At 34.9% G+C, this 23,630-nt stretch overlaps 1 protein-coding gene across 1 annotated transcript in view; it reads left to right on the top strand.

Annotated features, from left to right (window-relative positions):
* Positions 1-23,630, top strand: part of LOC119084638 (neurotrimin-like) — a 187,926-nt gene that overhangs the window by 163,661 nt on the left and 635 nt on the right. The window lies entirely within an intron of this gene.

Here is a 23,630-nt window from a genome sequence, read left to right on the forward strand (position 1 = left end):
ATACGCTACCCTTTGGCAACTGTTTCATGATTGTTTTTAAACGTCCGACACTTTTTTGAATGAAAATATTTTACCGCCGAAGTGAACACAGCAAACATTGATTGTAGTACTTACAGGTAGCGGAGTGTCACAGTTGTGTCGCAATATTTTCTGTGTTTTTGTCGCGACAAAACAAAAAAAAACTTTTTGTTTTTGCATCGAGTAAAAAGTGTTTTAGTGTTCAAATATGCCTTGGCGACCATAAGAGACTATGTCCGAATACAATGGAAAGCATAAGAGGTGAGTGTCTTTGAATTTTTTCGGTGAATTTTTGTGATAAAATTTTACATACATTTTCGGGAAACTGTCTTGTCATTTCCCAATGACGGGCCTTTTAAGAGGCGTCAACAAAAATGAAAAACGAGACACGCAAATGTAAGCTAAACACCGATGCCTCTTAACGCTGTATTCTATCGAATAGAAATAAAACCGGTCGACCATTTTCTCTTGTCATATGTTTGCTTCTTGTAAAATTTACATTGAAAAAATTTCATACATCCAGCGTCAAAGAAATCTAATATTTTTTTCTAAATAAATAAATTCAACAAAAATGTAAAGAAAAACACGCTGCATTTTCCAGAATTTTCATATAAGCAGTGAAAATATGTCCCGCTTTCCTTTAACTTTAAAAATACAAACGTAAGGATGGACCCGCACGAACAGTATACAAACGCAATGTTGTAACGTCACGTTTATTTATCTAGAATGATAAATCTGTAATTATTGACAAGTACAACTGTTGTTGTCTCGTTTTCTCTCATGTGAAAAAATAGGATATCGATACATGAGATAAGCTTATATTGCAGCAATTTTTTAGCCAAGTTTAGTACGATGTCACATATATTAGTAGATTATTCACCTCTGTCCACATGTTTATTTAGACACTTGGGGAGTTGTTGCATGAGCCGAAGGCGAATGTTATAACCCCAAGTGTCTAAATAAACATTTGGACAGAGGTGAATACGCTATTTTATCTACCGACGGCGAAATAATAGCACTTTTTCACTGCTATTATTTCACGTAGGTAGATAATAGCTATTTTCATAATAAGGTAGTAAATGGGATTGTTTTGCGCACTAGATGTGAGATTGCCGATACGAGCGAAGCGAGTTCGGCAACACATCGTGTGCTCAAAACCCCCATTTACTACCGTGTTAGGAACAAGGTTTTATCTCCTGTAATGTCATAATCACCATAACAAACAAATTTAATAAATCAAAATGAAACACAAACACGCCATGACACCGTCACTCATTCATATTCCCCACAAATAAAACACATATCTAGTACACCGTCAATTTTAAGTGAATAAATGAGAAATTATCGAAGTTTTCCGTGAATAAATGTGAAATTATCGAAGTTAGCCGTGCGCAAATGACCAACTATCGAAATTTTCAGTTAATAAACGTACGCTCTGTGAATGACGTGCTTAAATCTCGCCCATTTAATAATATAAACCAAAAGATTCACTTGACGGACATTTTCTAAGTATCATTTTTACTAACTAACTAAGAAACGAACATCGTGACTCTTTTTTCCGGATTGGTATTGTCAATACCTATAAAATAGTCGAAAAATGGTCGGTAAAATTGGGCGGTAAACGTATAAGACCACTGTTCTTCGTACGGGTCTGAACATTATGACATTGTGCACTCGCAAGTTACCATGTTGCTTGATCGTACCATCCATCGCTCAGTGCTATATCTTTCTCTTACTTTTTAAATGATTTTTATAAAATTCTTTTGAAACAATATTGGAAGGCAGACGGTGATGTGCATATTCGTTTTATAGCCAAGTCCTAGACTAGACCAGTCCATTGAAAACAACAAAGCATATTCGCATCCATTTGAAGTAATTTCATTTACAATCATTCATTCAAATTATTATTATTTTTCTACTGTAAAGCTAATAATTGGAATTCTTGTAACGATAAACGACATTGCGTCATTGATTTTCTTCATGGTGATTCGCTGTATAGGTGTCCCCTGTGCTTAATTCACTTTAATTTTAATGAAAACATTCCACTTCGTTTGAATCTCGCTCTCTAAGAATTGTATATTTTCCTACAACCCAGTGTATTGTCACTTTGAACATTTTAATAAAAACTTTGCGAACAATGCTACAAGTATGGGAAGAATGTTTTTATGAACTTGGCGTACATCAAACGGAAGAGCTAGACTTTATCCATGCTTTCCTAGTACTCTTCCGTAGGCAAATCATTATTAATATTATCTCACAGTACCTACTGTGCAATTAATTTCATACAATGATTACAAAAACATGAGACCTTTGAGGCGTTTAATCAAAGAATAAAACTTTAATTGTTTTCGTAATAATTATGCTAATAAGAATGGCAGCAGACGTGGAAACTACACAGTCTATCGTTAACTGTAAAAGTTGGTTGAGTGCACAAAATTATCTGAATTCTTGCTTCAATTTTAGCGGCAAAATCTAGAAATTTTCAAGCTCATTCCTCTCAGTAAAATACTTTGAATTTATTTATATTGACTTGGTTGGGAATACCAAACTTTGGAGCTTTATAAGTTACTGGGGATGGTGGACGTTCGACCGGAAGTTACTCATTTCAATTAATTGTTAATTCTACGTGATTTGGTAAGTTCTAATAGGAAATTCCGAAACCGAGGAACTGCTGGTTCTTTTTAGCAAAGACTTAAAAAAATGCTCCAGCCGTTGCTGAAGTTTCAAAATTTAGTTCCTGTTCAGAAGTTCCATGCACATATATGAGGGACAAATACAAATCTGTGACTTTTAATATGTGTCTAGAATGGTATTCGACCCTAGAAGCCAAAATCCCTTTCAAAATAATTCTTCGAAGTTTGTGTGGCTGGTGAAAGGTGATCAAAAACCGAAAACTCGCACTTTTCTAACAAAAATTTCTCCAGTTACACGAGCCGTACAGGGTCGTGTGGGGTGTCATTAGGAAAGTAATTGCATGTTCTATTGAGCCGAATAGGTACTTATTGTGTTTAAAATTCATCGACACTGAAATAAGTGCAGTTGAAGTTTTCAAACTGTCCTTACTGAAATTTCTCGAGGTACACAAAACGTACATGGTCGTGTGGGGTATCATTTGAAAGGTAATTTAATGTGCTTTTGGGCTAAATAGGGTCTTATGAAGTTTGGATGCATTTATGATGAAATATGTACACATAAACATTTCTATTACGTAATCATGCCCGCACGTTAGTAAGCAGGCGTGACGCAAGTCCACTACCAAAAATGTTTTAAAAAAATATTTTTGAGGACGGCGGAGCATATTTACAGAATTTTTTTTACTTCTCCCCCTTAACTCCAACGAATTTGCCACTAGTGACGCAATTTTTTTTTTTTTGTAAAATTTTCTTTCTAAAATTTTTTGGGTCAAATCTTTGTTTATAAAACTTTTGCGTACAGGCGCAGAATTCGGCGATATCAGTTATTTTGTAGGTAGACACAAGGACTTGCGTCACATTTACCCTTTAAGGGTTTTTTGACTGATTACGTAATCATTACTAGAGAGGAAATTTGTACGACGACATTTGGTCCCAACATTATTTAGTTTGTACAAGATACACATTTCTTATATTTTTACACCAATACATGTTAGAGATGAGTGGGCATAGCAAATTTTTGTGCCCACATGCCCACTATGCCCATCATTTGAAAAAATGAGCCCAATGCCCAGACCAATGCCCACAAGTAAAATGCCCATGGGCACTAGCCCAGCCCACAAACTTTGTCTACAAAAATCGCTGATTTAGTTAGCGTTAAATATGTCTTGTATGGGTAATAAGTTTGTATAAAGACATTCTGCTAGTAATTCCCATGAATTAATGACGAACGTTTCAAACAAAATTTGATTCCAGGATCCAAAAAAAATTCCGATATTACACTAATTATCGAAAAAAAATTCTTATGAATTGATGGGATGACGACAACAAATCGTAATTTGGGCGCCCAAGTTTTATAAAAATGCACACGCCCAGGCCCATGCCCACGATCTCTGAAGCCCATTACGCCCATGCCCATGGGCATGAGACATGGGCTGCGGGCAGTCCGCTTTTGCGGGCGGCCCATTCATCTCTAATACATGTATACCTTGACGCTTTCGACAGCACAATTTTCCCTCTTAAATTAAGACGGCAACCACATACCAACAAACATTACGTATTTCATGTATTTTATGCAATTTTGTTCGCCTCTCTAGGTATAATTACTTTTAGATCATCTCAGCATCGCAAAATTGCTTGTGTGTTTTCAGCTTAATCTAAATATTCAAAGGATCACAGAACATACGGAACCAAAGTTTCGGATGAATTTAAGTCCAGCGTCACATTTGGTTTGGTGTAGCACTAACGGTTTCTATCGAATTGATGATAGCATAAATGTTGGATAAGTTCTTCCACACTGCAAAAATTCTATTGAAATCGTAGATGCTACAACGAAGTGTTTTACTTGCGCTACACTCAAACTCACCCAAAACTTGGGTTCCGTGTGTTTTCATGGATTTGCATTACCTTCAGTGGTTTATATACTTTGCGTTGTCTTACCACAAACAGTTCTGGTCTGCTTTATTCAAGAATATAATCTTTCAGTCGGTGATTGATTCTTTCAGCACCGAAATGCTATTTTTACAAGCGCCATCTGTGATCAATAATTCAAATCTCTCATTTGTTATGGAGATCAGCTATCCTAATGGGCTTTTATTAGTTAGAGAGTGATGAAACTAACTTGTCGAACTTGTCAAAATGGGTTCGACTTTCTGGATATTCTTTTACTGAGGCGTCTGACACGTCCCAAAAGTCTCTTTTCATAACGGTCAATTTTCTTTGTTCGTTGATACATTTGATGCGGCGCAAAGTATTGCCAATATTCCGGAAATTAAAGTTGATTGAATGGAATAACAAGATAAGTAAAAGTTTTCGCTTTTTTTAATACTCATAATTACTTAGGAATGTGTACTAGAAGAAAAGTTCACCACCGAATAGGCCTGGGCCGCATTATGTAAAGTTTTAATCCAACTTGCTTTGTTACGAAAGTTGAAAAAGTTTTTTTTTTGTATTCCGAAGTAAAACTTGCGGTTAAACAACACGGCGAGATAATGCCTTGTTCCAAAAACTTTATACTTTGATCTATTCCTTTCATTACAAAACATAAATCATACAATGGCTCTGCTAGCAAGCGGTAAATTATACGTAATATTACGCAAACTTTATGAAAATTATGTTACTTTCTGTAAAATATTTGATGAAATGCTTATTATAATTCAGGGTATGGAACAACCGATCAATATAATAGGCTCATAATCTGCTCATAAAAGCCATAAGGAAATCGTCTATTCATTCCATTTAAAATATTTATGTGTGTATCGTAACAATGATGTGAAAAATGACATGTCACAAATATTGTCACCATATAACTTCCTCCGAAAAACATAAATAAAGTGCAAAAATCTGTATTTTTAAAAAAAAAGCGGGTAAAATGCGCCCCGATTTCACAATGCTATCTCGGAAAATATATTTTGCAATATTGTTCATATAACATAACAATAAATCAGACGTTATTATCGATAAACCAATCCATCCATTCAATTTATTTTGCTAGGAATGTTCAAAATATCGTAAATATATCGAGCCTCCATTAGGGTGGATTGATTCACATAATGTGAAACATTCCATTGACGACCAATCAATAGCTCTTTAATTAACTTGTTTCGCATCAAAATTTTTACGATGCAAAGACAACGGAAATTGATATTATTTAAGTTTAATGTGTCATTATCATTATGTCAAGCATTTCGAGTGCTGTGGGCTCAGACGTACACTGACAAAAAAGAGTTTCGCGCTTATGGTTTTCGTTGCACAGATTCCGAATATTTACATTTTCCTATAAATTATCAAATTTTTAAGTTGTGTGTGGTTTGCACGACGAGCCGGAGGTGAGCTTCGTAATCCCACTAAACAAAACAGAAATTGGGAAGCAACTACGTAAGGCATTTTATATGCTGAAGCAAGATTTAACAACTGGTCGTATTATCTTGGTCTGTAGTAATTTATTGCAGAACGAAGTCACAACTGAAGCATGCAAACACATTTCACATGTTTATGCACGGTAAAGTGCACTTTACGCCACTGTTTGTGACAGTGAAAATGTACTTGCACCGTGCACAAACATGTAATAGTATATTACTTCCGAGGTTGAAAGTTTAGTATTTGATAAGTGTCAAATAGATGAGGCGACATAACTACACGGTCAATACCGTCAGGAACGCTTTTTGGACGATACTATCGTCTAAAAAACGATATTATCGTCCAAAAAAATTTCATACAGGACGATAATATCGTCTAAAATTATAAATTTTAAAATATTTTCAGGACGATATTATCGTTTTCTTGACTATATTATCGTTTAAAAAAACGATAATCTCGTTTTTAAACGATAATATCGTTTTTTTGGACGATACTATCGTTTTTTTGATGATACTATCGTCTAAAAAACGATATTATCGTTCAAAAAACGATAATATCGTTTTTTTGACGATAATATCGTCCTGGATGAAAACATCCGCTGGACGATATTATCGTTATTTTCTTTTTCTGAACAAATTTATCGTTATTTTGGACGATATTATCGTCCTGGTCGATAATTTTTGGCACGATAATATCGTTCTGGATATTATCGTTTTTTTGGACGATACTATCGTCTAAAAACGATATTATCGTTTTTTAGACGATAGTATCGTTTTTTAGACGATAGTATCGTCCAAAAAAACGATAATATCCAGAACGATATTGACGGTGTGGAAATGTCCCGCCACCGTCAAATAACAACTTGGAACCTCGTAAGTACAATGCTTTACGTGATTAGGCAATGTAAATGAAAATGAAACATGCCGTAACACGTAAAATAACTTACGTAATTGCTTGTAAGTTATTGTTTCGGCTTGTGTGATTTCTTCACTCGTCTTCGATTCGTTCCGCAAAGCTGAGTGGTGACGTAGCTATTTCACATAATCACGTGTGTTTTGAGTGCGAGCGGATATAAACGAAAGGATTTTTTTTGATTACCAAAAATTTTTGGTGGAGTTTTAAGGATTTTCAAGCATTTTTCCTCGATTTTTTCTGATTTTCCTCTAGCTTTCAAAGATTTTCTTACAATTTCTTACGTATCTTACGAGGTTTTTCTTAGCCAGGCTTACAGATCCGCCATTTGTTGAATTGTCGGGCGAATTATCCAATTTTCCTTACATAAACTGCGTGGTATCCCCACACTAGCAGAATATTTTGCAGGGTCCGACTAGCTAACTAACGGTCGAAATGATGATCCCAGAAACGGTCATATCATCATTGATTTCCCGATTGTTCACAGAGATGAAACCACTTTGATCCGAAATTGTCGTTTCAAAAGTAAAATGAAACACAGCCCAGCCTATGGTGCATATTTCGCTGTTTTGTTGTATGAAATTTCATTTGATAATGATATTTCAATTTATCAAAATGGGAACAGCATCATGTGTGTGTTTGTACAACTATCCGAAAAATGTGAATTTGCCAGTGAATAAAATATGTTGATGGATTAAATGTTTCTCTGGTCGTCAAACCATCTGTATCAACGAAATGTGCATGGTTTCCATTCAATATTATCCCTCACATCCCATCCAAGCATCACAATATACTGTGTCCACACACACACACTCACACGCACGATAGTGATTGATACTTTATATCAGCATTGGACAGTGCTTTCCCATCAACTTATATATGCAAATTGTTAGACGACATGACCCACATATTTGTTGTGTTTTAATCGCCATTTTATACTCGAAAAGTGCGAAATAAAAAATAAATGAAGGCCAAAAATTGACGAACGATGTACAGTATACAATGTACTGAGTACATACGATATCATTAAATTTCTAAACAACGACACTACTTATTCATCAACTCGAGCGATGTATTTCTACAACAAATATCGATTTCCATTCGACTATATTTAATTAACAAAATGCTTTATGTGGAAGTGTCGCTAATTGAAAGGTTCGTTTTCAAACATCCAAACATCGAAACTTTGATTGTTTGATGTTTCTAAGTTACGATTGTGTCGATCGAGGCAAAATATCGACGAGGTATGAATGATAATCATTAGGTTCATCGAGTACAAGTGTTATTCGGTAAGTTCATTTGTGCAGAAGACTGGATTCGTTATAATGAAACGGGGGATGATTTTGGCGTAAAACACGCACGAATTGATTGCTTATGCACATAGATTTTGTGTTATATTTAGGTTTTGGATGATTTTTTTCTCTTTAAATTTTCTCAACCTCTTTCCATACTTAATTGGATGAGGGTTTTACGTTATCGTAGAGACAATCTAATTTACACATCGCACATGGAAATATAAACCATTTTGAAAAATAACTATTTTTTCGGCTTCAATTTAGCTGTTAAAAATCGGTGCGAAGACCCCTGCTAAAGTAATCTCATTTTTCTCAATTTAAATTTCGCTGATGATTATCATTAGCATTTCTATACCGATAAAATATTCGCAATTTTCTTTTGCTTTTTATCTGTTTAGTTCACTGGCCGTAAATCACCAACCACTTAGATTTAGTAACGAATGTCGCGTCGTAACTTTTGAGATTTGAGAAAAATCAGTTTTGAAAAGCTTTCCTTCGGTTCGACAGGCACGAACGCTTGTGTGAATAATTCAATGATATATTTATCATAAACGGAGACTAGGTCAACGGCATCGATTACGCGTTTGGACAGGGATAACTATCGATTTCAATTGTAAGACAACCCCAGTGAAAATGTCGGTCTCACGAGACCATGAAATACGTATTCTCAACGGTCTAATTCCAGTCTCAAAATTGCTGGAATTCTCAATTAGGTCTCAAAATATTTTTATTTTTGCTAAAATCATTTCGGATGAACAAATGAGAATACCGTAGACCAAACGAGTAGTCTCTTTTCGAATATTATTTCGCCAGACTGTGCGAGACTGGATGAGTCGTCTCGTTGCAGTAATATACTCAGATCGCTTGAGACGAAACAAGTAGTCTCTTTGCTAACATTTATTGGTGAACTGTGCGAGACTGGATGAGTGGTCTCGTTGCAGTTATATGTCCAGATCGCTTGAGACGGAACAAGTAGTCTCTTTGCTAACATTTATTGGTGAACTGTGCGAAACTGGATGAGTGGTCTCGTTTGAAGAAAATATTTTCTTCGATATCCGAGACCGGTTGAGTGGTCTTGTTTGAAGAAAATATTTTCTTTGATATCTGAGACCGGTTGAGTGGTCTTGTTTGAAGAAAATATTTTCTTTGATATCTGAGACCGGTTGAGTGGTCTTGTTTGAAGAAAATATTTTCTTTGATATCTGAGACCGAGTGAGTGGTCTTTTTGGAAGAAAATATTTTCTTCAATTACTGAGACCGGTTGAGTGGTCTCATTTGAAGAAAATATTTTCTTTGATATCTGAGACCGAGTGAGTGGTCTTTTTGGAAGAAAATATTTTCTTTGAGATCTGAGACCGGTTGAGTGGTCTCATTTGAAGAAAATATTTTCTTTGATATCTGAGACCGGTTGAGTGGTCTCATTTGAAGAAAATATTTTCTTTGATATCTGAGACCGGTTGAGTGGTCTTGTTTGAAGAAAATATTTTCTTTGATATCTGAGACCGAGTGAGTGGTCTTTTTGGAAGAAAATATTTTCTTCAATTACTGAGGCCGGTTGAGTGGTCTCATTTGAAGAAAATATTTTCTTTGATATCTGAGACCGGTTGAGTGGTCTCATTTGAAGAAAATATTTTCTTTGATATCTGAGACCGGTTGAGTGGTCTCATTTGAAGAAAATATTTTCTTTGATATCTGAGACCGGTTGAGTGGTCTCATTTGAAGAAATAATTTTTCCGATTTCTGAGACCGGTTGAGTGTTCTCATTTGAAGAAAATAATTTTCAATTCTTTGAGACCGGTCGAGTGGTCTCTTTTGAAGAAAATATTTTTTCAATTCTTTGAGACCGGTCGAGTGGTCTCTTTTGAAGAAAATATTTTTTCAATTCTTTGAGACCGGTCGAGTGGTCTCTTTCGAAGAAAATATTTTTTCAATTCTTTGAGACCGGTCGAGTGGTCTCTTTCGAAGAAAATATTTTTTCAATTCTTTGAGACCGGTCGAGTGGTCTCTTTCGAAGAAAATGCTAATTTTAAAAATAAATGCAACCGAATAGTTGAGGTTTTGCGTTCTTTTGGTTCGTTCTGCAGATCCAGTGAGACAACTGTTTTAAATTAAATCAAACGTTTTATTAACAAAGGAAATTGAATTGGTCAAAACAACGAAAAAAGTATGAAAACGACGCTTTTTGCGTCAACAAAATGAAAAAAGATAAATGCGAATGTACACTAAAGGTACGAAAATGACGTTTTTTGCGTCAAAAAAGATTCATGCAAATGTACACCAAAGGTAAGAGACAAAGAGGTAACAATTTCTATTCAGGATCTTTGTCGCTCGTTTCTGATGATATTGAAGCAGATGTTTCTTCTGCTGAACCCATTCGAAACAGCAGCACCTCGGACAAGTCAATGTCTTCCTCAACAGCTTTCAACCGGTCTCAGATATCGAAGAAAATATTTTCTTCAAATGAGACCACTGAACCGGTCTCAGTAATCGAAGATAATATTTTCTTCAAATGAGACCACTGAACCGGTCTCAGAAATCGAAAAAATTATTTCTTCAAATGAGACCACTAAACCGGTCTCAGAAATCGAAAAAATATTTTCTTCAAATGAGACCACTCAACCGGTCTCAGATATCAAAGAAAATATTTTCTTCAAATGAGACCACTGAACCGGTCTCAGTAATCGAAGATAATATTTTCTTCAAATGAGACCACTCAACCGGTCTCAGATATCAAAGAAAATATTTTCTTCAAATGAGACCACTCAACCGGTCTCAGATATCAAAGAAAATATTTTCTTCAAATGAGACCACTAAACCGGTCTCAGTAATCGAGGATAATATTTTCTTCAAATGAGACCACTGAACCGGTCTCAGAAATCGAAAAAATTATTTCTTCAAATGAGACCACTCTACCGGTCTCAGAAATCAAAAAAATGATTTCTTCAAATGAGACCACTCTACCGGTCTCAGAAATCGAAAAGATGATTTCTTCAAATGAGACCACTCTACCGGTCTCAGAAATCGAAAAAATGATTTCTTCAAATGAGACCACTCTACCGGTCTCAGATATCAAAGAAAATATTTTCTTCAAATGAGACCACTCAACCGGTCTCAGATATCAAAGAAAATATTTTCTTCAAATGAGACCACTCAACCGGTCTCAGTAATTGAAGAAAATATTTTCTTCCAAAAAGACCACTCACTCGGTCTTAGATATCGAAGAAAATATTTTCTTCAAATGAGACCACTGAACCGGTCTCAGTAATTGAAGAAATTATTTTCTTCAAAAAAGACCACTCACTCGGTCTCAAGCCGCCTGCCAATGAGACTGCTCATCCGACCTCGGAAATTGTAACAACGGTTCAAAATTAGAACTCCAAATAGATATATCTGATTTAGCAGCACGTGAACGTCGACGGCCGTCCAAATTGAAAGTTAAGCATCATTCGTCGCGGTTAGTACTTGGATGGGTGACCGGAAAAAACATTACAAATAAAAAAAGGTAAAATAAAAAAATTCAAATATTACTAACGATTCTACAATTTCAGTCAGTTTGGTCTAGCGAATTATAAAAAAAGTAAAGGGTAGTGGCCATCTGTGAACTCAACATAGAAGTACAAAAAAAATCTTCCGATAAATAACGAACGAAGAAAAAAGTTCTAAAAAGAAATCAAATATGAAAAGTCTCAAACGGTCTAGAAAAAACTGAAAAAAGAGAAGTCTCAAACGGTCTAGAAAAAACTCAAAAATTAGAAGTCTGAAAAAGTTTTTTTTTTTATGACACTCATTTATCCTCATCCAGTCTCACAAGGTCTAACAAATCCAAAATGAGACCACTCATCCATTCTCACAACGTCTAACAAACCCAAAAGGAGACCACTCATCCAGTCTCACAAGGTCTAACAAATCCAAAATGAGACCACTCATCCAGTCTCACAAGGTCTAACAAATCCAAAATGAGACCACTCAGTCAGTCTCACTACGTCTAGCAAATCCGAAACCAGACCACTCATCCAGTCTCACTACGTCTAGCAAATCCGAAACCAGACCACTCATCCAGTCTCACTACGTCTAGCAAATCCGAAACCAGACCACTCATCCAGTCTCACTACGTCTAGCAAATCCGAAACCAGACCACTCATCCAGTCTCACTACGTCTAGCAAATCCGAAACCAGACCACTCATCCAGTCTCACTACGTCTAGCAAATCCGAGACCAGACCACTCATCCAGTCTCACTACGTCTAGCAAATCCGAAAGCAGACCACTCAGTCAGTCTCACTACGTCTAGGAAATCCGAAACCAGACCACTCAGTCAGACTAGAACATCCTCAAATGAGTCTAAAGAGAGACGTCTCATGAATTTTGGATGAACTCCGATGAACTATTTCGATAAATTCTCGGTCTCAAATATTCTCAAAGGCTCGAAATACGTAGTCTCACGGCCATACAAAAGTTTCGGTCTCAAAAAGGGTCTCAAATACGTTTTTTTTTTCACCGGGGAATGTGTTAGATAACTAATTTAAATGTCAGAGGAAGATAATCGTGTATTTTCAGTACAAATGATTTTCTAAAACAAAATCTTGAAATGGTTTTCAAGGATATTTTATGTCGATTTCAAATGATTGTCAAGCATTTTCACGGAATTTCCACTAATTGTCAAGGATTTCATTGATTTTCAATGTTTTTATTTTTAAGAAAATCGGAGTTGTACATGCAACAGTAGCAGGGAGCCCACTCAAAATTCGGCCTCTTTTTTATGGAATAAAGGAGAATATTTCGATAATTTAAGGAGAATTTCAGGAGTTTTAAAATATGAGATTTTGGATTAAATTTGATGAATTCGAAATTTTTTTGACTTTCCAAAGTCATATAAAGGATATATGAAGTAGATTTTTTGGTGTTTCTAAGAGAATATTCTTTGGAAAATATTTTCCGAATTTTTCACAAATATTTTATCGAAGATTTTTCCAAAAAAGTAACATAATTTTTTGTCTTTTTTTTATTTTTTTGATTTTATCTTCTTGCTACTTGTAATGCCCGCATTTAAAATCAACTGTGCCTTGGCCACTGACGATTTATCTAATTTACATTCGCTACCTATCCGAATAGCCGCAATCGTTTCTTCTAAGAGCTGCTCCTTGAAATTTCGGGAAACACAAATTTATTTACGCTAAATCCTCGCTCAGGATCAGCATTCCTCCACTCGCGGAATATTGAAAACCGACACATTTTCTGTTTCTGTGTTTTACTTGAGTTTCTGATTTCTCCATATAAAAATGCATGCAAAATTCACAAAAAACCAGTAAAACATAGAACAGAAAATGTGTCGGTTTTTCAAATTCAGTGAGTGTATGATTGAGGAATAAATACGCATTGGCTAACTTATAACCAGATGGCCAAACTTTTCTCAAACACGATACACACTAGACGAAAGTTAACAATTGATTGACAATAAATGATTAAGTTGCCAGCAGCATCAACACAATCGATGAAAAGAACAATTGAAGCAATAGGGTTTTGCAAGTACCTTTTAGCTCTATCGATCTCATTTGTTGAATTATTTAGGTTTCATGAGCTTTTTTGGTTTTGAATATATATGGTTCCATAGTCAGAATTAAAATGTTAGATGTTTTAACTAAAGTGAAACTAAAAATAAGGAGTTTGATGAGATTAAGGAGGTTTCAGGAGGATTTTTGAAAATCAAGGAGATTTAAGGAATCAAGGAGGAGTGGGCTCCCTGCAGTAGCTATTAGAAAGCAATAAAAACTGTATATTTTCATACTTTCCCGCACCTCCTTGATTATTTACAATGAGGTTGACTTTCTTTGTGTGTTCTCAGAGTTCTGAAAGGTTTGCAATTGCAATACGATTATCAAAATCCATCAACGATTCAGTTTTCTTTCTTTTGCAAATTTGTTTAGCCTACATTTAGGCGGAAAATATACGTTTTTTGATGATTCTGAAACAAAATCTTTTTTTTTTAAAGTAACACCATTAAAGCACGCAAAAATGGGTTACTTTTAAAGGAAAAATTGGTTTGTCCATGATAACTCATCCCACTCGGAGAAACATTTGCAGGTTGAGTAAATTTATATTATCTGCACAAGTATGTCCAAATGGGTTAAGTTATGACTCACAAATCAATTTTTCCTTTAAAAGGAAGATTTTGATTCAGAGAAATCATCAAAAAACAAATGTTTTTCCTCCTAAACGGGTCTATATTTGCAGAGGGCCATCGCCATTAACCACAATCACATTTGCTGTTTTCAGCTGATCTACTCATCCAACTGTACTGTCTGATACGTGTCTTGACGAGTAGTGCTAAATCCGTATAAACACGTAGTGAAATAGTGATAGTGAGGTTCTAAGAGTTCTATGAGTGGATCAGGTGAAATTGCACAACGGCCATTTCATAACAGAAATAAGAATCATAAAAGCGCCTTAAAGTTATGTCAATAAATATTTTCAATTTTGAAATGAGGACAAGTGAGGTATTGTAAATATCAATAGATACAATCGCATTTATAGGTACAGCAGACACATTGGTTGAACTTTAAAACCAACCCAATATTTCAGCGGAAACAAACGTTTGTCAGCGTTTACCTGACATTATAAACAATTTCCTTCTTTTTTTTCTTCAATGTAACCTATCTCTACTGGAAAGTTGCTGGAAATAAAAATTCATGAAATAAATATTCCGTTGAAGAAGATCGAGAATGTAGATATTTTCAAGATGCTGTTGATTGAAAAATATTTGAAACGAAAACTAAAGAGCAAAAGGTATTTTCTATTGAAATTCGAAACTTGAAATTGGAAATGTAATACTTGTTCATGCTCATGTGGAAGTATTCGTACGTATATACACACAAACATCGATATGTAATATCTGAAATTTGATGTACGGCTACGTAAAGTTGTACATTTGATATGGAATAAAGGTTTTATTTACTGCTATCAATTTTTGTTTTGTTTTTTTTTTTTGTATTATTGATGCAACAAACAAAAGAACGAAAGATTCAAACAATTTTCGAATTGTTTTGTCTATTTCATTGACTAAAAAGGATATCATCTAGAAATTGGATATTCTTGGAAGATGGAAACGGTGACGTTCAAAAACAATAATTTCTTACTTTGGTAAAACATCTGTCGTATTCCTCTTTGTGTATGTCTTTGAGTCTTTTCTATGAATTGAGATTACAAAATCCATTATCGGCATGGTTATCGGTGAAGTGGAGCCTCAAACCCTCATGTTTTTTCTTTCTCCAGAAAATATCCAGAACAAATAGCACCGGCTATACACAGCTCATTAGGTCTTTTTTCCATAGGAAAAAAAGACCTATTGTGGGCACTTCGTCTGTCCGTCCGTCTGTCCGTCCGTCCGTCCGTCTGTCCGTCTGTGTCACAAATAAAATGTGATTGATAAAAGTTAGAATTGCAATGCTACTATGAACAAACCAACACCAGGCAAATCAATTATTATTATTTGTTATCTGGTAACCAATCGCTCATAGCAGACATTGCAATTTGAAAGTTTGGTAGTTGTTGGTAGTTGGACCCCCAAAATATTTAGCAGCAAAGATGTTTCTTACTCGAGAGACGCACACCGACTGACGAAATTACTCTGCCTGCTTGCCTTTTTATAACTCAAATATTTGGTAGTTGACTACCTCGGTGGTAAATTGCAATGCTACTATGAGCAAACCAACACCAGGCAAATCAATTATTATTTATTATCTGGTAACCAATCGCTCATAGCAGACATTGCAATTTGGTAGTTGTTGGTAGTTAGACCCCCAAACTATATAGCAGCAAAGATGTTTCTTACTCGATAGACGCACACCGACTGACGAAATTATTCGGCCTGCTGGTCTATTTATAAATCGAGTATTTGGTAGTTGACTACCAAAGTGGTAGTTGACTACCAAAGTGGTAGTTGACTGACTACCAAAGTGGTAGTTGACTGACTACCAAAGTGGTAGTTGACTGACTACCAAAGTGGTAGTTGACTGACTACCAAAGTGGTAGTTGACTGACTACCAAAGTGGTAGTTGACTGACTACCAAAGTGGTAGTTGACTGACTACCAAAGTGGTAGTTGACTGACTACCAAAGTGGTAGTTGACTGACTACCAAAGTGGTAGTTGACTGACTACCAAAGTGGTAGTTGACTGACTACCAAAGTGGTAGTTGACTGACTACCAAAGTGGTAGTTGACTGACTACCAAAGTGGTAGTTGACTGACTACCAAAGTGGTAGTTGACTGACTACCAAAGTGGTAGTTGACTGACTACCAAAGTGGTAGTTGACTACCAAAGTGGTAGTTGACTACCAACATGGTAGTTTACTAATACGGATGTTGTAGATATGTTTACTGTTTGAGAGCTGCACACCGACTGATGAAATTAATCGGCTTGCTTGCCTATTCATAATTCCAAAATTTGGTAGTTGAATACCAAAGTGGTACTTGAATGAGTATCAAGCTAGTAGTAAACAGAAATTGAAAAAAAATGAAAAAAGACCTCACCAAGCTTCAGCCGGTCTATTCTTGTTTTTCTGTGTGGCCTATTAGCAGTTTCAATATTTTACTGGAAGCTAACTCATTATAGCACCAAATGATGGTCGTACTTTTTTAAATGGTAATAATTTTGCCCCCAAATGTCGGCAACAGTTTAGCCATGTGTAGATTCCTCTTAAACTGCTTACTTTTCTCAGAGCTGGTCAAACAACTACAACCAAATCTAATTTTTATTGAAAGCTGATACGTTCTTGGTCGTTACATTTTTCAAAAAAAAGATTCTGATGAAAAGATGTAATCGAAAATAAAATACGAAACACACAAATGTTGGCTACAAACTTGTCCAAGCATCGATGCCTCTTAAAGAGAAGTTCAATTTAATCTTTCCTGGCGTAGGACGAATGTTCGTTTTGCCTTTAACAAGTTGAGATCTATCACCATATCAATTCGATTTTGTCGGTTAAATTAAATTGATTTCACAAGACTCAACAAAACTGAACAAAGTTAAACTTTGTTCATAGCGCCTCAGCCTTAAGATATAGATAAAATATTCGGAAAAGTTTCGTCATAAAAGTTTGATTTTTCTTACGATTTTTAAGTTTTCCATAAACGATTTCCTAAGCGAATATGGAAACGGTTTTATATATGCGTGTGGCTGTGCATGTCTCACGAGGCAAATATTTCAGAAAACTTTAAATGATGGCACTTGAAAAGGTTTATATCATCTAGCTGGTCAAAATGAGGCTGGATAAGTGCATGAAAAATGCTTGTTTGACACTTATTTCTGAGAATGTGTGAAAATGTGTGACGTGGAAAGGGAGTTTTCTTTCAAAGTTTTGCTGAGGCGGGTAAGAGGATTGAATGTGAAAAGTTTGCAGACTATTGTGATATATTTTGAAGATTGAATATAAATGGCATGCCATGATACAGCAAGTAAAATCTGATTTGTAACGAGATGATGTCAACAAAGTGACAAACGAAAGTGGTTCGCTCAGTCGTGTGAGAAGCAAAAAGAGATATTTAAAAAAAATCGAACACTTCAAACAGATCAAAAAAAAAAATCGCTTCGCTTTATCGAATTGATTTTTTTCCCCGTTTGTTCGTATCATATTGCGTCTAGGTACATTGGAAAAGTTTATGCTGTTCATCCGTCGATTCACTCACATGAAAAATAAACTGCTTTCAAAGGAATGTATTCGTTTTTTGGAACTACAGCGCGTAAAAATGGTGAAATTGAGAAGAATAAAAATTTCTTTCTCTTTTGTTGTTATAGGAGAAAACTTCTGAAGCCTTTTAGAGCATAAGTTTGAATAATGTTGATCGAAACAGTTTTAATGTGCACTCGGAGTGCAGCACTCCGTGGACTCCACGGTAGAGCACTGGGTATTTCGATCGAATATACGACTTCCAGTGGAATCTTAATTTTTAAGATGAGAAGGAGCGAAAAGTTTACCACTGAACCTAACTTGAAAACTGATTTTGAGAATCAGAAACCGTTAAACCGTCGCCATGGCCTGATGAGAAATGGTATTTTTGAACTGCATATTAATGCAACATGTCGAAAGACATATTTAAATTTCTCACAGATCGAAACAGTGGCCAAACGTACCTCGTTAAATCTAGTCTTGCGATGTTATAAGCAAAAAATTTCACGACACGGCTTTTTCTTTAATTCTGGTGAGCCAATAGTTGACAATTCACAGGAAAACCTTGACGAAATTTTATACTTGTAGAGCATCTTTATTGGTTGCTTCATTGCTCTATCTTCAAACGCTGGACATAACAAAGGAATCGTTTAAGTTGTTTAAATGTAATTTTGCATAATATACGCGAGATATGAAGAAACTCAGTCATACAATTACTCGTTTTTGTATTCTTCTTTATCCTTCTTCCAAATCTGTCAATATTTGAAGAACGGATAGATGAATCTGTATAATTGTGTTATGCTTAGTTTCCTCTTACCAAAAACGTACTCCGTGTGAGAGACAAAATTGATTTTTTTTCAATTTTTTCTTTGTTTATTTGACAGCTTGCTCTCTCACGGCTCTCTCACTGAGTACTTTTTGTTGAGTGGAATGGACACTTTATTGTGTGCGACTATCACGCGTATATTATGGAAAATCACAAATAAACAACTGGAACTTTTCTTTTGTTATTTCCAACCTTTGAAGATATAGCAATGAAGCATCCAATAAAGATGCTCTTATCTGTTACAGACGGCTTTCATCTGATATCGACAACGACAGCAATAATAAACGACAAGCTGTACCTAATGAGGTCTTATATAGCAAAAAGTATGTTCAATACAAATGAAGTAAAAGATTTCTGAAATGAATATCTGAAAATCTTTGATCAAATGAAGTAATAGATCAGATAGTAAAACTTTTGATGTGCTTACCGTCTGTAACAGGTTCAGGAAATTTTCAAAGTTTATTTTCATTACTGTCTTCAGACTCATATTCAGGGCCTATTATGTAGAATTAATTTGCAAAAATTCACAGAAATTCACAAAAATTTGCACAAATTTACGCTTCATTTTCAGCACATTTTGCAAGTCTTTGCGTTCTTTTGTATGTTTTAGTACAATTTAAGGTGAATAAAGCAATTAATTTGACTTTGAAGGTGTGTACAGTCGAAGAAATTTAGTTTTCGGGTTTTCCAAAGGTATTAATCTTATTTAACCCATACTTTATCCCACAACAATGGAATCCACAAATTTAAATTTAGTTAACTCAGCGGTCGCAATGACGGCGCTGCAGTCACGATTTCAAAATGTGATATAGGGTGGATAAACTAAATTTTGGTTTTAGCTACATTTTCTCTTGGTTTTTAATTATTACATCAGGCTTCTAAATTAAGAGTACCTTTATGCAATATAAACCGTTTGAGTTTGAAAAAAGATGTTTTGTGTCAGTGAACGATATAGGAAAGCGTTCAGTACGTCTCAACATACAAAAGAACGTAAAATATAATTGTACATTTAGCCACCCTACGTCCGTCATCGCTTCTATTGTCTTCAAAAACATATTAGGGCAATTCCCGACCCGAGTTTAATTTTTTATACTCGAGTATAAAAGTTTAAAGTTTAAGATTTTGACATTATCGCATAAATTTGATGATTGTTGACTGAAAAATAATTACCTTTTTAGTCCATGAATTTTGGCAAACAAACTGTCTGTGTGTAGCAAATGATCTCAGGAGTCCGGTTAACTAATTAGTTTTTCAATTGGACAACTATCTTGCGAGCGATAAGAGTTTGGAAAAACGGAATTTACATATTGATCACCTCATGATTTCAAAGCCTTATCGCTCACAAGGTATTTGTCCAATTGAAAAACTAATTAGTTTACCGGAATGCTGACATCATTTGCTACACAGTGGCCAACTAACTGATCAAAATCCGTCGACTAAAAAGGTAATTATTTTTCAGTCAACAATCATCACATTTATACGATAATGTCAAAATCTTCAACTCTAAACTTTTATACTCCAGTATAAAAAATTAAACTCGGGTCGGGAATTGCCCTATTGTGTGCTTGTCATGATATGTATCAGACGTTTGTTTATTTATGTGTCTTATCTAAAATGCTGGCCAGCAAAATTTTGATCATTAAATTCAACAGCAAAATTGATCTAAATGTTAAAATAATTGTGAATAATAGTGAAGTTAATGTGGTTTTGTTTTCTCTTCATAAAGGAATTTGCATCAGTTCGATGTAAAGTGCGGAGCACCATTAGAAAAAAAACTTGTCGCTGAAGAATGATCAAAAAGTTGCTGGACGCAGTAGCTACAATTAATGCTTTGCAGGATATAGAATAAAAATTAGAGAAACACCAAGAGCCGTCCATTTGAAATCTTCACAATCATCATTTCAACTAAAGGCTTTTTTTTTAAACGAAACGCAGATTCGGAACATTCTTTTTCGCCAAATTACAATTTGGCATAGGAAATAAATTCAACTCTTTGTATAAGTGAAGCTCATGATTGAGCTCAATCATGAAAACAGAATCTGGTCAGGAATAAGATAAGAATATGAATATATGACGAACTTCAAAGTTCCTGATTTATAATCCTGAGATGCCTGCTCATGCAATTATGCGATTTACGATTTCCAAAGAATTTTAATATCAACTTTTAGACAAAATAACAATTTCCAAGTCTGTTTTCTATTTGATTTATTTGATGTATTTCCGACCTCGTTCTAGGGTAATAAAATTTTCTGTGGATTATTTGTAACTTCATGAAAATATTAAGATGGAAAACCTCAGAAACATTCACATAAAAATTGTGCTTTCCTAACTAATGTTGAAATAGCCTTTTTGCACTCATTAGGAACTTAGGAAAATAACTACTGGGCAGTCGAGACGGTTTACTTGTAGTCCGAAATTATATTTTGGCTTCGTAGAACACAGATAAACACAAGAGAGAGGAATTATAGGATATGCAGTACATACTGTCCCGTACAATCTTTTTCTAAATAAAAGTTATAGTCAAATCGACAATATTGTATTATTTGGCGATTTGTCATATTTTGGAGTTTCTTCACACTTTGGCGATTTTTCTTGACAATTCATCATATTTAGTTGATTTGTTAAATCATCAAGAAAAGTCTCAGAAGTGTGAAGAAACGCCATAAAGACAAATTTTCAATTCTCTATGATCCTTGGAGTTTCTTTACTCTTTGGCGATATTTCTTGGTTTTTCTTCACATTATGGCGATTTTTCTTGTTGATTTAACAAATCAACCATAATGATGAATTGCCAAGAAAAATCGATAGAGTGTGAAGAGAAGAAGAGAAAAATCGCCAGAGTGTGAGGAAACGCCAAAGTGTAAAAATACGTTTTTGAAATGTCTCTACATTATCTTTCGTAAAATGATAGTGTCCTCGGGATCTTTCGTTAAAGTATGAATTCCCTAGGATCGAACAAGATGCCGTTACCTGACGTAAAATAAGAGTTTCCTTAGGATCGAACCAGGCAGCATTTCGTAACTTTTATAAAAGGATAGATTCACTAGCTTCGAACAAATAACGCCTTTTAGATAAATTTCGTAAAAGGATAAATTTCAAAGGATTTGTTTAATCACCACGAAGAATCGCCAAAGTGTGAAGAAACGCAACAAAGACAAAGTTATCATTCTTTGTTTTTGCTGGCGTTTCTTCATCCCTTGCCAATTTTTTATTTTTGGCGATTCTTCATGGGAATCATGATTAATGACGGCTACGAGCTTTAGCGAAAACGAATGAGATGTTCCGATCCAAATCTGCGAGCGAACTTCCGTTTCGTTAACAAAAACCTTTAGTTGAAACGATGATGATGAAGATTTCAAATGGACGGCTCTTGGTGTTTCTCTAATTTTGATTCTATATCCTGCAAAGCATTAGTTGAAGCTATTGCGTCCAGCAACTTTTTGATCATTCTTCAGCGACAAGTTTTTTTTCTAATGGTGCTCCGCACTTTACATCGAACTGATGCAAATTCCTTTATGAAGAGAAAACAAAACCACATTAAGAGGCATCGGCACTTTTTCCTACCACAAAACCCGAAAAAACGACCCGAAAACTGTCGATGTATCTCTTAGGAAGTCATATAAAATGATTCGAATATGCTTCAGAAAGGTAATATGGACTTTCGCCGTTGGAATTGCGGTCTTACATTTTCCAGAAATTAATAAAATTTTAATAAAGTAATGAAATTAAAGTATCTCTGTTTTGAGTTAAAATTTTCACAAAACTGCTCACTTTCCTGACAACACCAAAAATATCACAACACAAGAGCGTATTATATGAAAAGCTGCCACTGATTCGGTTAGAATTGCGGTCACAAATTTTTAAAATAAATCTTTAAATTTCACAAATGTTAAAAAACAAACTGCAATAGGTTTAAGCATTATCAAAATATAATAAAATGGCGTCACACTAAATCGAATCATTTCCGAAAAATGATTTCAAAAATGATGTCATTTCGATTAAAATGCTACTTTCAGTGAAGGGGACATATGGGCAGCCAAATTTTTGATCTAAATAATAAAATAAATTTTTGATAATTTAAACGATTTCAGCCTTTATTATACGCTGATTACCAGTGCATACATTGTAGAAGTTGGTTTCAGTAAATAAGTAACAGAAAATCTACATATTTTAGTCAAAATTTTGTGTGTTCAAATTTAAATTATTGCGCTTTTCCGAATTTCCTAGTTGTTTTGAGTTGTGATCGTTGGATGGAACAAGTATCAATTGTTAAGAAGAATCATGTTGGAGTGTGTCTGAGGAGGAACAATTATGCCTCTTAAGAGGCACTATTATTCACTATTCACTATTATTCACAATTATTTTAACATTTAGATCAATTTTGCCGTTGAATTTAATGATTAAAATTTTGCTGGCCAGCATTTTAGATGAGACACATAAATAAACAAACGTCTGATACATATCATGACAAGCACACAATATGTTTTTGAAGACAATAGAAGCGATGACGGACGTAGGGTGGCTAAATGTACAATTATATTTTACGTTCTTTTGTATGTTGAGACGTACTGAACGCTTTCCTATATCGTTCACTGATACAAAACATCTTTTTTCAAACTCAAACGGTTTATATTGCATAAATTTACTCTTAATTAAGAAGCCTAATATAATAATTAAAAACCAAGAGAAAATGTAACCAAAACCAAAATTTAATTAGCCACCCTATATCACATTTTGAAATCGTGACTGCAGCGCCGTCATTGTGACCGTTGTGTTAACTAAATTTAAATTTGTGGATTCCATTGTTGTGGGATAAAGTGTGGGTTAAATAAGATTAATACCTTTGGAAAACCCGAAATCTAAATTTCCTCGACTGTAGAAGTTATTTTTTTTGAAAATTTTTGCAAATTTGTGGAGAATTTTGTGCG

This window comes from Bradysia coprophila, unplaced genomic scaffold, assembly GCF_014529535.1.
Source record: "Bradysia coprophila strain Holo2 unplaced genomic scaffold, BU_Bcop_v1 contig_87, whole genome shotgun sequence".
NCBI classification, from domain to species: Eukaryota; Metazoa; Arthropoda; class Insecta; order Diptera; family Sciaridae; genus Bradysia; species Bradysia coprophila.